We start from the raw sequence: 15,518 nt of genomic DNA on the forward strand, positions 1-15,518 counted from the left end.
TTGTAGCCAACTATAAAATACCATTCTATACAACTTTCAAGTTTTGTGCCAAGCCTAATTTGGCCTCTAAAATGGAGCACTAAAATCAGACAGAACAGGGTAGCTTAGTTTCCAAATTCTGAAATTGGCACATTTACTCTATAAATTCATATCTAACAAGTGCTCTATCATCAAACCCACCAATTACTAGCTCAATAACATCAATTAAGAGGTAGATAACCATAATCAAGGCTGAAAATATAAACCCTAGTTAAACATCCCAACATACCATTTAACCCATGAAATTTTCCCCATAAATCCATCAAAACTATAACTTTAAGCTTCTAGTTCACACATATAAGAGGTAAAGGGAAGTTTCTTACCAAATTCACCTTAATCCTTACATCAAGAAGCTGCCAAGACCTTCCTCTTCCCAAATCACTCCACCAAAACCCTTAAGCTTCCTTGGAGATCAACTTTTGTGGAGGAATTTGCGAGATTATCGGTTGAAACTCAAGATTGAGGCTTGAAATTGAGGTGCAAGGTGAAGTTTTTTCCTCTCTTGTTTTTCCTCTCAAGAATTTCTACCAAGACTAAGAAAAGGGGAAGAAATGAGGAAATTTTGGTCAAATTTCTGTTTTATGAAGGTTAAGACAAGTTGGTCAAAGTCCAACTTCCATAGATGCCTTGACACTTGTTTTCTTTCTAGCATTTTCTCTCATTTCTCTTGGACAAATATCGTGGCTGATGTATGAGATATTTTGAGGGTCAATTATCTAAAATAAAATGATAAGATTAAGGTAATAAAGTATGGGTCAAATGGTGTGTTTACCCGGTAACAAACGGTACCCGTCGGTTCGAGCCGATTTTCCTTAAATCACCCGTACTAGAGTTTTTTCTTCCTATTCACTAACTTTTTATTATTGCATCTAATCACATATTATTTCTCACCCAAAAGTCACTCTTAAACACCAAATTTGATCCTTGCTCCGTACCGAAAAATCATCCGGCGAAAAATCGCGAAAACCCTAATTTGCTCCAATCTTGAAAACGAAGAGTGAAACCCTACTTTCTAGGTTCATTTGCACTTATTGAGGAATGATTGAGTAGTAGGGCCATAGTAAAAGAATAATTTTCAAATAAAATGGTATTTTAAGAAAAGTGGGATGAATTTTACAATTCCATAGAATAAAATTAGGGTTTTGAGTCAAATATGAGGGATTTAAACATAACCTGCTAGTCACAAGTAAACTAGGGTTTTAAAGTACAAGTAAGGTTTCTAGTCTTTTTTTAAAATAACACAATGTTTTAAGACAAAATAAAATAAAGAAACTGTAATCCTTTCTTTGAGATTAAACAAAAATAGTATCCTAAAATTTGGGGTATCACAGTCACTGTACGACTAGTTTCAGTGACAACATGTTTTCCAGTCGTCACAATGGTGATCTCCCGCCACACTGGATAGTTGCGCGCCATCCATATTGTGACGACTTATTCCGTGTTGTCACTGTTGATAGGTGAACCCACGATCAAGTATGACGACATTAAAGGTTGTCACTAAAGTTTTCAATTGTGACAACTTTCTCTCTTGTCACAGAGAATGTTGTCACAGAAGGCCAAATTTCTTGTAGTGCTAGTAGATTAAAGTTGTAGTTTTGGTAGCTTTGTGAGGAAATTTCATGGGTTGAAGTAGTATTATGGTAAATTTTAGTTTTATGATGAATTCTATGCTTTTATATGATACTTAGTGATTGGCCATGGTTTGATAACTTAGCCATGTGTAATATTGAGGAATTATATGCTAGTTTGACTTACCTAAAGAAATTTCCAGCTTTAGCTTCAAATTCCCAGCATTGATAGTGATGAATCTGCCCTGTTACTGACCTACATATTCATCCATGTTAGAGGCCGAATTGGGCTTAGGTTAAAACATAAAATTTTTAGGAAATGATGTTATATAGCTGCTTGTAAATTTCAGCTCAATACTGTATCATGTGAAATGATAAAAATACCCTTGACTGCCAAATGTATAGTTTTTCGGACAGTTTTGAGATTACACAATTCTGGCTTCATTTTTCACTTTGATCCGTATCAAATCAGCATTTGGCCAAAACAAAAAAAATTTAGCCCTATGTTTCAGCTTTCCAACACATCCAAAAATGCCTCAATTGGAATTGTGTAGCTTGAGTTATTGCCGTTTGAATCCAGTGCTAACAACCAGACTGACCATGAACTTCTGGTTCTGTAATCTACAAATTCAACCTAGATAAACTATGAATTGGGTTGAGTCATCTTCATAAAAGTAACTCTTTGTCTTAGCTTTGAAACGGTATAAAGTGTACCCCAATCCGATAAACGTAGCTCCAGTTGTGACCAAAATGCTATAAGATGTCAAATCTGCTGTTTAGCTTTTGTCTTCAAAACTAATTTCCAATTATCTCATTCGACTTGTGTTGTAATTGAATGATGTTGGAGCCTATTTCTGAGGACTCGAAAAAATTTACTGATTTTAAATTCCTATTACTAGCTTATTTAAATATTTAATTGCCCGTTTACTCCAAATATTTTATTTCAACCTTTTTAGACCCAATTACATGGAATTATGACTTGCTTATATTTTTAAAATGACTTGTTTCAAAATTTAATTTTTGAAAGCTCGTTAAGTGAGGATAGTGAATGTGCGTTTGGAGACAATAACCGATGTGAGAGTACTATGAGTTTGGAAAATTGGAGACTTGTTCATTAGTCTTAAAATAGGTATTTTTATATTTAAGTGTTCAAGTGTTAGTTAGTTATATTATCGTTATAAGAAATTCTTGGAGATTCCATTTTATCGCGCACAAATCAGTACTACGCGTTTTTGCGCGCGCGATTAATTGAGGGACTTTAGACCCTTATTTTTAGACCATTAAGAATGAATAATAATAAAATGAATGGGAGTGCATTAGAGGTTTAGTGCACAAGTGAAATAAACTCGAGAGAAATCGAGCACGAAAAACGCGCGTGCACGTGTGGGGAGAGAGTTGACTTTTGGACAATTTGGAGCCACACATTAAAGCTTCTCAAGGAAGCTTCATTGCAGCCCAAACACTCTCCTTTCTCTCTCTCATTCCAGCGGCCAAAGGAGGAAGAAAAACAGCCCACATTTCTTCTTCATTTCACCTTCAAATCTTCATCAAATCACCTCAAATTTTACGTACAACTTGCTAAACACTTGGTGAACAACCTCAGCTAGGAAAAGAGCTTGATTTCCACGGTTTTCTTTAGCTATCAAGGGTTAAAAATTTCTGCTTCAGTCACCAACAAAGGTAATCAACGATCAACCATTCAATTCTTGGTTTATAGAAGATATCTTGCACGTATAAGCTCATATATTCATGTGGGTAGCTTTATATATGTGGGAAATTTAGTGTGTAGGCTCTATGAAATCCCACTATGGCTTCATGGACTGATTTGATGATTTTTGATGCTATTAATGTTGGATTAGTGCTTAATTTAGTAGAAATAAGTGATATTGTGGATGGAAACTCAAAGGAAGTGAAGAGGGGAATTTTTCCATTTCTACCCCTGTCAATGCCGTGACCCTTAGAGCATTTTTTTGAGGTTCAATTGACTTGTTTATGATGTATATATATTATGTGGGCTGTGTGGATTGTTTCCACAAAAAATTACGTGATTTGGTCTGCCAAATGTTGTGATTTCAAAAATTCATCAAAACTGGAAACGGGTGTCCAGTGTACTCTGGCAGTGTTTATGTTTCGGTCATAACCTTTTGCTTCGATTTCAAAATCGAGTTCCATTTACGGAACTGGAAACTAGACATTCCCAATTTTCCAACGGTATCAAATGCACGTCCTGATTCCACTTGAGTGATCCGTACCAACCTTGTAAAGTTGCCTATTCTGTTTCTCGTTTTACTGGAAGCTCTGTTTTAAGTAGCGAGTTGATGCTCGAATATTAGCTAGTTGTGGACAGATTTTTAAAATGATTTCTTCTGAGAAACTGTAGCTTTATGAATTTAGTTTTCAACACCACCAACCACGCTCAATTCCAAGTTGAATTGAGTGAGTTGTGGCCAACGTTCGAAACTGACTCAGGGATTGAAAACCCTCTTTTTGGCTAGTTGATGCCTTAACCTTGATTGGGACTTGTTGTTTCGAAATTTTGGTGTTAATGTGAGGCCCCAGTCCGATCGTAAGTCGATATTAGGGTTATTTGATATTTGGTTTGGAAAAATAGGGTTTTATGGCTAGGAAGGAAACCCTAATTCGGTTAAGTTGGAAAATCCTAGTTTACGTATTATGATTATAAGGTTCAAGCTATAATTTATATTCGGTAATCTAGTGTGTGCCTTGACATAGGTTAGTAAGTTTGAATGATTAGCAAACCTCTAGTGTTGCAATATTAGAAAGTTTCAGTGGAGATTATTTATCGCCGCTTTTCCACATTTTCTTATTAGAAAAGTTCCCCAGATAATTTGTATGAGTAAATATAGTTTTTAGATGATTTTTCTAGTATCGGTTAGATTTTGAGAAAATAAGAACGGATTTCGGACGTGGGACCCACTAGTGCGAAAAGTTCGGAAAAATTCGGCCAATTAGGTTAAATTCCGGATACTGTGTAAAATTTATCGGGTGTTAAGAGATAAGTAGAGTGTGTGAAATGATTGATGTGAGAGACAAAAAGAAGTGATAAGATTGCATTAATGGAGTGACAAGTGTCACACAACCATTGGTTGGACTTTATGGTTTACTAGTCACATTTTTGACTTTTTTGACCAAAGGTTAAATATCTTCAAAATTCATTAAAATTTCCTCATTCTTTCTTCACCATAGCCGGCCCTCTCAAGCTCCAAAAGGAAGAGAACTCCATCAATTTTCAAGCTTCTACTTGGTGCAAATCACCCAAAAACATTAGCTTACATCCATTTTACTCCATAAAATCTTTCCTTTTAGTGATAGTGAGTGGTCTAGTGAAGTTGTTTTGAAGAGCCAAGGTGTCCACAATCCCTATCTCTCTTGTTACTTGGTAAGTGATGCTAGAACACTCTACTACACCTAATGATGTTTATATTATGCTTAGAAGTAGCTTGAGTGATGGAATATGTGATTTATTTCTTGATTTGAAGAGTTTTGGTGAAGTTTTCCATTTTATGATGAATTTTCTGGTTTAATATGAATGAGATGTTGTGGTCATCTATGATGGCTGTTAATGAGTGGAAATGACTCATGTGGGTGTGAATTGGTGATAATAGCAACCAATTTTGGGTTTGGAACAAATTCTGGAAAATTAGGGTTCTTGAAGCTACATTCTGTCCGAAATTTTAGGTCATAGATAGAGGCCGAATTGGACTTTTCTCAAAACATGAAAGTTGTAGGGAATGACATTTTAGAGGTGCCTACAAAATTTCAGGTCATTTGGATTAGTGTAGAGTGATATATGTCGTTTTTTCTGTTGCTGTTCTGGGTGATCAGAATGTGCGAACTGTGATTGTAATCGTCTGTTTTGACTGGAATTGCTTTGGATTTGGATGTTGGTGTCTTCTGATGAAATGTATCTTGATGTCTTAGCTATCATATGCCTTTGGAGTCAATGCATTTGGACCTGTGTATACTGAGTTGGACGAATTACAGCATTGTGTGATTTGGGAACCTGCAATTACGGTTCTGGGTTGGTTTTCTGCCTTTTTGACCTAGTTGTGTTAGGATTTGGACTGAGTGACCTTCTACATTGTTGTATCCCTGGTTCTTAGCTTCAAAACGGTGGGTCTTGGACCTCCATCCGATACTCATAGTACCTTTTGTGCCATTACCGCAAAAGGACGTCAAAACTGTTTTTCTAGTTTTGAGCTTAACTTTCATTTCCGGATTTTTCCCTAGCTTGACTTGTACGAGTACTACTTGGAGCTTGCTGAATGGCTATCGGATGAACTTGTTGTTGTGTGTGTACCTTTGGGACTGGCTGAGGATATAATGAAGCCGTGGTGGCTGGAAAAGTAAGAAAATTCAGGGAAAATGCTGTCCGAATTTGGAATGGGCTTGATTGCTTTGCGTTTGTGCTTTAGGGCTTGGACTTGAGTGAAGTAATGCAATATGATGGATGGTTTCTGAGCCATGGAGGTGAGTGACCCTAAACTATTTCCAAAGTACTTGTGAAATGTTTCTTGCATTATTTACTCGATTACATCTCATGCGTGCTTGCATGTGAATTCATGATATGATTTTGGCTTCAATGAGTTCTCGGAAAGTCTTGTGCTGGACACCAACGTCTCCACTCTGTTTATGGTTCATGTTCATGGTTATCTGGAGCACCGATGTTGCTCCCACTTTCGTGAGTTCGTGAGTTAATGTTAAATGAAATATTTGAGCGTTGGGTGTTCAAGTGCTATGATTTCACTGGCTCACGAGAGCACTAAACGTACATTTGATCTCTGAATCATGACATCATCGAAATGATCGAAATGCAACATTGTGAAATATATTTGTTTAATGATTTTCCTGGTTACTCGCTGAGCTTCTAACTCACCCCAAAAATATTTTATTCCCCTCCACAGGGCTCGTGGCGAAGGAAGGCTTGTAGTACTTGTGCGCGTGATTGGATGGCCTTTATGTTGTATAATTTGGATTTGGAATCATTTTATGTATAGTTGGGAATTGTTTCCGCTGCATTTGTGACATGTAATTATTGGAGACTTGGATGTATATTTGTGGACCATGTGATGTATATTTGAGGTTTATTCTTGTAATTCATTTGAGGACTTTAGTGAACGACTGAGTCCCGGCGAGAGCCGGGCAGGCGGCCCGCCGAACCCTCTGGTTCGCCTTAGGGGGAGGTGGGGTCGTCACAGTTGGTATCAGAGCGCCTAGGTTAGAGGACTTGGGCAATTATGGGTGTAAGTCCCAAAGACAACCAAGAGGGGGGGTGAATTGGGTTGATTAAAATCTTAACCAAATTTATGCACTTTTTCTTTAATAAAAATTTACCTTCTTTTCTAGTAATGATCAACCAAGTAGATTAGAAGACAAGAGCAATATTGATCAGAAACACAAGTATAGACAAGCAATGAGAATTTTATTAAACAGAAAAGTAAATTAGGGAATCAAACCAAGTGTCTACCAAGCTATCCTCAAACTTGAAGACCACACACTAGGAAGAGCAACTTCTCTTAGATGAAAGAAGATCAACTAGATGTACAATGGAGGGAACACTTCTTCCTTGCCCTAAGCCTCACTTAGTCAAGCTAAGAAGTTTTACAATCACTCAGAAAAACCCTCAACAAAGCTACACTAAAGATCCTTTCAGTCACAAAAGAAATGCTCACCAGAAATTCACACCACTTTAAAACAAATCTTGCTTTGGAGACTATTTTCTAGCTAAAATATCTCTTGAGATCTTGTAAACAAAGTGTGCAAAAGTCCTTCCTTCGTTCAGAACAGTTTGCTTTTAAAGGGGAACAAAAATGGGCTTCATTAAAGCTTCCAACGGATAGAAGGCAGATGAAGGGTCAGCTAGCCGTTGGGGCTTTCGGACGTCCGACGATCAAATCATCGTCCGAACCAAACGTCCGAAAACCGCCAAGTTGAAGTTCGGACGTCCGATGAGATTTTTGTCGTCCGACAGCACAGCGTCCGATCGTAGGCCGAGAGTTAGCAAGTTATCTTGGAATTTTTCGGACGTCCGATCTGGTTGATATGCGTCCGAGGTGTGCGTCCGATCCTTCCGGACATCCGACAGTTTCCTTTCGGCCGTCCGACCTGATTGTCCTGTTTTTGCTTCTCATTTTGGTTGTCTTGCATTTCATGACATATTTGAACCTGATTCTTGGATAGACAAAAACACTTGTATTTGAAGGAGGTTAGATAAACATTTCAAAGTACCAAGAATGACAAACTAGACATACTTAAAAGACAGTATCTTTGATCGGAACAAAACAATGACTAAATTCGTTTATATTATTTCAATCTTGTTTGCCACATCCAAAGCATCGTAGACTGGAGTCAATCAAACATATGCTTTCCTTGTTCCATCAGGCCTGATCAATCTTGGTCAGTATAAACGAACTTTTGTGATCATCAAAACCAAGAATAACATTCTCCCCCTTTTTGATGATGACAAAACAAAAGTTTGAAATGAAATTTTATGATTGCAATGAAAACTCCCCCTGTTTTAGTGAAACACAAAATTTGAAAATTTTGAAAAACTCCTCCTCACAAGGCTGCCCATCCGAGTTAAACAATTAAGCATATCAGCCAATCCAAATTTAAACAATCAATCCAACATATCCTAACATCACCAATCATCAATCATGCCAACATCACCAATTATCAATCATCACTCAATCCAATCATTTGATACCATCTCCCCCTTTTTGTCATCACAAACGGGCAACCAATCACATCAACACATCCACAAATTCACAAATTTAGACAAGTTCACACATCAAAACTTAGACCATCAATCAGAATAGACAATCCACAAATTCATTACATTCACATAAGCAGAATAGACAATCATTCATCAAAATATTCAGACATCCATCAAAACAGTACTTAAACATCCAAAACGAAACTTAAAATATCCATTACATTACATATTCATTGTTGAATACCACAAAAACATAAAAGAGACAAACAAAATGCAAATGTCCTAAATGATGAACTAAGTGGATCCAGGTGTCCTCCGAGAGAGCTGATATTGATCAAGATCCTCCTCTTCAGTTTCTTCATCATCTTCAGCAGCATCTTCAACTGGTGCCTTGCCTTTATCTGATGTAGAGATGCCATGAGGAGTCACAGGGGTTGAAGAACCAGGATCCGGAATTGATGAACTTGGATCAGTGGGGTGTGACTCTTTGTCATGGGAAACTTCCTCAACAACAGGGGGGGGAAACAAGAGGTTCTTTTTGTCTAGGAAGGCAGTTTGTTGCTCAGAGGACATAGTGAGCATTAGACCATGTTCTAGAAGAAGAACATGCTGTTTGAGTTCACGAAGGAGCTCAATTACTTCATCACTGGAAGAGAAAGATGCCTTAGAGGCAGATTTCCTAGGATGAATGGGAGTGAGTGGAATAGATGAAGGATCATGTGCAGCCTTAGACCTAAGTTCACTAGATGATGCACCCTTATAAGCCCACAGATTATCTTTAAAAACAAGATTTTTCCTTTCAAAATACCCTTTTGTAAAGGCATAAGAAGATGCTTCTTTAGGACAAACACCTAGAATAGGGACTTTGTAAAACTCAAAAATCTTTTGAAGAAACTTTCCATAAGATAATTTTCTGCGAGAATCAGTGGCATAGCGAAGTAAAAACTTGCACATGACAAAACCAAAATCAATACGAATTTTTTCTTGAAAACAATAAAAGAGGTACAACTCCATTTTGTTTGCATCAGTTCTATGGCCATCAGTAGGCACAAGCAGGTTTGAAATGATAGAAAAAGCAATTAAATTCACAGGGGCCAGATCATTCAATTTAGCATCAGCAGGTGAGGAAAAACTTCTTTTGAAATAGGTTAACATTTTTGTCCCATCAAAATGATTTGCCGCAGTCGGGAGCTCTTCATAGGAAAAGAAATTAGCAATCTTATCTTTGCATAAACGTTCAATGGTAGTATTTAAAATGGAGTTCACAATTTCAGAGTCAAAGATTAAGTCTACCCCATTAACCCTGGAAAATATTTCAGTTTGGTCAGAACCTTTCCTTAGATTGGCAAAAAATTGATGCAACATATCAGGATAGTAGACATTTGGCATAGAAATAAGATGTGACCATTTCTGGAAAGCAAATAGACTCAGAATGGATTCTAAACCTATGGAGCGAAATTCAGAGGGGTTTACAGTTCTTTGAGGGATGACACCCTTCTGGGATATCCAGGAGTATTTGTCTTTCGCAGCATCATCAAAGAATGTAGAAGGAGGGGCTGATTTTGGAGGCGGTTGAGAAGATGTCCCCTGTCCAGATTCAGGCTGAGAGGAGGGTTGTGGTGTAGGCCGTGACATTTGACCCTTGATAGCTCCTCTTTTCAAGCGTTTGGATGTCCGTTTGACAGTGGGAAGACTCTCATCCTCATCCCTGAGTGGATGCTTGCGTCCGGCAGTAACTTTTCCTCCCCTTAGATTCACCATTGTGCGAAATGTATGGAATGATAGATGCAAATGATACACACAGTAGTAGGAAAGTGAATCGCACAAAAATTTTGGAACAAAAAAGCCTTGTAGAAGATTTGACAGAGCGGTTATGAAAGATAGGGTTTTGAAGAAAATTTGGGAATGTGCGAAGTGATAGATGATTCTGTGAAATGATCAGGAATAATCACTCGCAATTGATCAGGAACTGTTTTGGTTGAGTCAATTTGGGAATGGGGGCTTCAGAACGATATGAATTTGAGAGTGAGAGACAAGAGGGTTTTCGTCCGAGAGGAAATAAAATGGGAAGAGTCTGAAGCAAATGAGGAAGAAAGTTGTTTTAAAAAATGAGCCGTTGCACTGTCGGACGGCCGAACGAAGTTGTGCGTCCGACAGTTGCGTCCGAACAGGCGCAATTCTGGAAAATGGCTGAAGAACATCATCGGACGTCCGTTCATCTTCTTTCGGACGTCCGAAGACTTTGAGAAATTTTAGGATGATTTTTCGATTATTCCTAATTTTGATCTTAGATGAATGAGCTGATCTAATGGCAGAGCTTTGGTAAAAATATCAGCAAATTGATCTTTAGAACAAACATAATTTACACATATTTCACCTTTTTGAACAAGATCACGAATAAAGTGATGCTTTATATCTATGTGCTTTGTCCTAGAATGATGAATAGGATTTTTGGTCAAATTTATAGCACTAGTATTATCACAGAATACAGGCATGCAGTCATACAACAATCCAAAATCATTGAAAGTGTGCTTCATCCATAAAAGTTGAGCACAACATGCACTAGCGGCAATATATTCCGCTTCGGTTGTAGACAAAGATATTGCATTTTGCTTTTTGCTAAACCAAGAGACTAAACAATTTCCAAGAAAATGACAAGTTCCACTAGTACTCTTTCTATCCACACGACAACCTCCAAAATCAGCATCCGAATAACCATATAGTGCAAACTCATTAGATCTAGCATACCAAAGACCATAGTCTAATGTACCTTTCAAATACCTAAAAATCCTTTTTACAGCATTCAAATGTGATTCTTTTGGACAAGATTGAAATCTAGCACACAAGCAAACAGCAAACATAATATCAGGTCTACTTGCGGTTAAATAGAGTAGGCTTCCGATCATACCTCTATAATGCTTTTCATCCACATGATTACCTTCTTCATCTTTGTCAAGCTTTGTAGAAGTGCACATTGGAGTTCCAACTTGCTTTGAGTCCTCCATGCCAAACCTTTTCAGCAATTCCTTGGTATATTTTGCTTGATTTATAAAAATTCCCTCAAGCGCTTGATGTATTTGAAGTCCAAGGAAGAAATTTAATTCTCCCATCATACTCATTTCAAATTCATTTTGCATAGTGGTGGAAAACTCCTTGCATAGATACTCATTAGTAGCACCAAAAATAATATCATCAACATATATTTGCACAATAAGAAGGTCATTCAACACTTGCTTAGTAAAAAGTGTGGTGTCCACAACACCCCTTTTGAAACCATTTTCAATCAAAAAACCACTTAGTCTTTCATACCAAGCTCTTGGAGCCTGTTTTAGACCATATAAAGCTTTAGATAGTTTAAACACATGACTTGGAAATTTTGTATTTTCAAAACCGGGGGGTTGATCCACATATACTTCTTGATCAATAAAACCATTTAAAAAGGCACTTTTAACATCCATTTGAAACAATTTGAAGCCTTTAAAGCATGCAAAAGCAAGAAGCATTCTAATAGATTCTAATCTTGCTACGGGAGCAAATGTTTCATCAAAATCAATTCCTTCTTCTTGTGCATATCCTTTGGCAACTAATCTGGCTTTATTTCTTACAACAACACCTTTATCATCCAACTTATTTCTAAAAATCCACTTTGTACCAATGATAGGTTGATTTTGAGGTCTATTAACAAGTGTCCAAACTTCATTTCTCTCAAATTGATTAAGTTCTTCTTGCATTGCCAAAATCCAGTTTTCATCCTTTAAAGCATCATTGATATTTTTGGGTTCAAAGAGAGAAACTAAAGCAAAATTGTCAATCAATTTTCTAGATGAGGAACGAGTGTTTACCTTCTCGGATGGATCACCAATTATAAGCTCTTTTGGATGATTTTGGCTGAATTTCCAAGCCTTGGGAAGATCTTTGAGTGGATCATCATTTTTGTCTTCATCTTCTTCTTCTTGATCATTATGAACTTCATTTTCCATTTCAGTTGCTGCTGGTTTAGAGCTTCCTTCATTTCCAATTGATAGCTTTTCCATTCCTTCTCGAACACCTACATCATCATCCTCACACGAACTTTTGGAATTATCATCATTTGTTTCATCAAATGTTATATGTATAGCTTCTTCAATCACAAGAGTCCTTCTATTAAAAACTCTATATCCTCTTTTATTCTCACAATACCCCAAAAATATTCCTTCATCAGATTTTTTATCAAACTTACCAAGATGTTCCTTTAGATTCAAAATAAAGCATTTACAACCAAATACTTTGAAATAACCAACCGTAGGTTTCTTATCAAAAATCAGCTCATAAGGAGTTTTCTTTAAAATAGGTCTCAAAAGTATTCTATTCATCACATAACATGCAGTGTTTACCGCTTCAGCCCAAAGGTATTTAGGCAAACTACATTCACTTAACATAGTTCTAGCAGCCTCTTGTAGTGTCCTGTTTTTCCTTTCTACAACACCATTTTGTTGTGGAGTTCTTGCAATTGAAAACTCATGTGTAATGCCATTATGATCACAGAAATCTGGAAAACCACAATATTTGAATTCCGTTCCATTATCACTTCTAATCCTAACAATTTTTAAGCCAAGCAGATTTTGCACTTTAGCAAACAATGAAGTAAAATTCTTGAAGGCATCATCTTTATGAGCAAGAAATAGCACCCAAGTGTATCTAGAATAATCATCAACAATTACAAAACAATATCTTTTACCACCCAAGCTAGTAATTTGAGTGGGACCAAATAAATCAAGATGCAAGAGTTCCAAAGGTTTAGAAGTAGATACACACATCTTAGGTTTAAAGGAATTTTTTGTTTGCTTCCCAAATTGACATGCATCACATATTTTGTCCTTATCAAAACTGATTTTTGGCAAGCCTCTAACCAACTCCTTTTTCGAAATTTCCTTTAGTAAATCCATGTTAAAATGACAAAGTCTTCTATGCCACAACCAAGGATCTTCATTTGAAGCTTTAAGACATTTCAAGCTAGATGAATCAATTTTATCAAGAACCACAATATATATGTCGTTGAACCTCTTACCTTTGAACACAATATTATATTTGGAATCAAGCACAATGCATTCATGTTTTTTGAATAACACATTCAAGTCTTTATCACATAATTGACTAACACTAAGCAAGTTATAACTTAAGTTATCAACTAAGAGCACATTATGGACAAAAGTTTCACCATCCTTACCAACATCTCCTATACCAATTGTCTTAGCTTTCACATCATCACCGAATGTCACCTTTCCACTTGATTTTGATTTTAGCTTTATGAACAAGGAGGGATCACCGGTCATATGCCTTGAGCAGCCGCTATCAATAAACCATTTGGACTTGTTTGATCCTTTTTCCTGAAAATAGAAAGTGTTTGGTACCCTTTTTAATTTTTGGGTCCGCAATAGTTAGCATTGTATCTAACTAACCACATGCATTTCATCCCTTTGTTCAGATTTCTTTTCACATAGCAATCACCTTTCAAATGCCCTCTTTGACAACAAAAACCACACATAATGGAAGAGTCCTTAACATGTACTGGTTTGACATATCTCAATCCACCTTTTCTATATGTTGTGAAACCATGTGCATTTTTGTTGTGTGCAAATGTTCTTTGAAAAATAGTAGGATGTGTAGGTGACATGTTCCTTTTGATAAACTCCTGCTTTCTTGCTTTCAAAGTCTCATCCAAGTTGTCCATTCTCTTTTTTAAATCACCATGTCTTTCCTTCAGCATTTTACAAATATTTGTCTTTCTATCAAGCTCATTCTGAACATCAAATCCGGCTCTTACAAGACATTCATTGTCAGTCTTTAGTTGTTTATTTTGTTGAAGGAGACATGCATTTTCATGAATGAGAAAAGCAATTTTCTGTTTTAGCTGCTTGTTCTTATCATAAGATTCCTTCAAAGCATTATGCAGTTTTTCAACAAAGGATTCAAGATCATCATCTTCTTCATCATCACTTTCAGATTGAGAGTGTATGGAAGTTACCTCATTATCTCCAATAGCCATGAAGGCCATTTGAGCTGATTCTTCCTCTTCTTCAACTTCCCCTTCAGAGTTGCATTCATTCCAAGTAATCTGGAAGTTGTTGAATCTTGGCTTTCGATCAGCTTTTCCATCTTTCATTTTCTTCATGGGGCATTCGTTTGCATAGTGTCCAGGCTGTCCACATTCATAGCATTTGTCCACTTGCTTCTTGTTGAATTCTTGTTTTCCTTTGTTCCTTGCATTTGATGAATAATTTTGGAATTGATTGCTAGGTCCTCCCTTTCTGAACTTCCTTTTATTCAAGATTCTTTTGAAACCTCTTGTGATGAGAGCAAGATCATTATCATCACCATCCGAATCTTCATCATCCAAGTGAGCTGGATCATCTTCACTTTGAGTAGTCTTTAGAGCAATATTTCTTTTTGCTCTAGCATCCTCTTCCTCCTGCACTTTAGATTTCAGTTTTAACTCATAAGAGGTTAGTGAGTTAATGATAGATTCAATAGGCACAGAACTTAAATCCTTAGCCTCCTCTATTGCAGTCACTTTATTTTCCCATTCTTTGCCCAATGCATTGAGAATTTTTCTGTTCTTCTCTCCCAAGGTGTACTCTTTGCCCAACACCTCGAGATCTTTGATCAAGTCAGTGAACCTGCAAAACATTTTGTCAATATCCTCAAGAGGTTCAATCTTAAATGATTCATACTTTGTGACCAAGATGGCCTTTCTCTGTTCTCTCACATTGTCACCACCCTCATGGATTTCTCTTAACTTATCCCACATTTCTTTGGCTGATTTACAGCCTTTCACTCTAATTGATTCATTTGAATCTAAGGCACTATAAAGAACATTCATGGCCTTGGCATTCAATGTGAGGTTAGTCCTATCTTGAGCATTCATTTCAGCTCTCATTTTTGGCCGAAGCAGCCCTGTATCTGCATCAAGAAAGTTAGCTTCATGCGGTCCTTCACTCACAATAAACCACAGTTCAATATCAATAGATTGCAAAAAGATAATCATCCGTTCTTTCCAGCTAACATAGTTGGAGCCACTGAACATGGGAGGCCTAGTAACAGATTGCCCCTCAACAAACATAGCATGACTGGTTGTCATCTTTACTCCAAGCCGTTAGAGCTTAATCTCAAGGAGACCAAGCTCTGATACCAATTGT

The sequence above is a fragment of the Coffea arabica genome, chromosome 4e (assembly GCF_036785885.1).
Source record: "Coffea arabica cultivar ET-39 chromosome 4e, Coffea Arabica ET-39 HiFi, whole genome shotgun sequence".
In the NCBI taxonomy this organism is placed as follows: domain Eukaryota; kingdom Viridiplantae; phylum Streptophyta; class Magnoliopsida; order Gentianales; family Rubiaceae; genus Coffea; species Coffea arabica.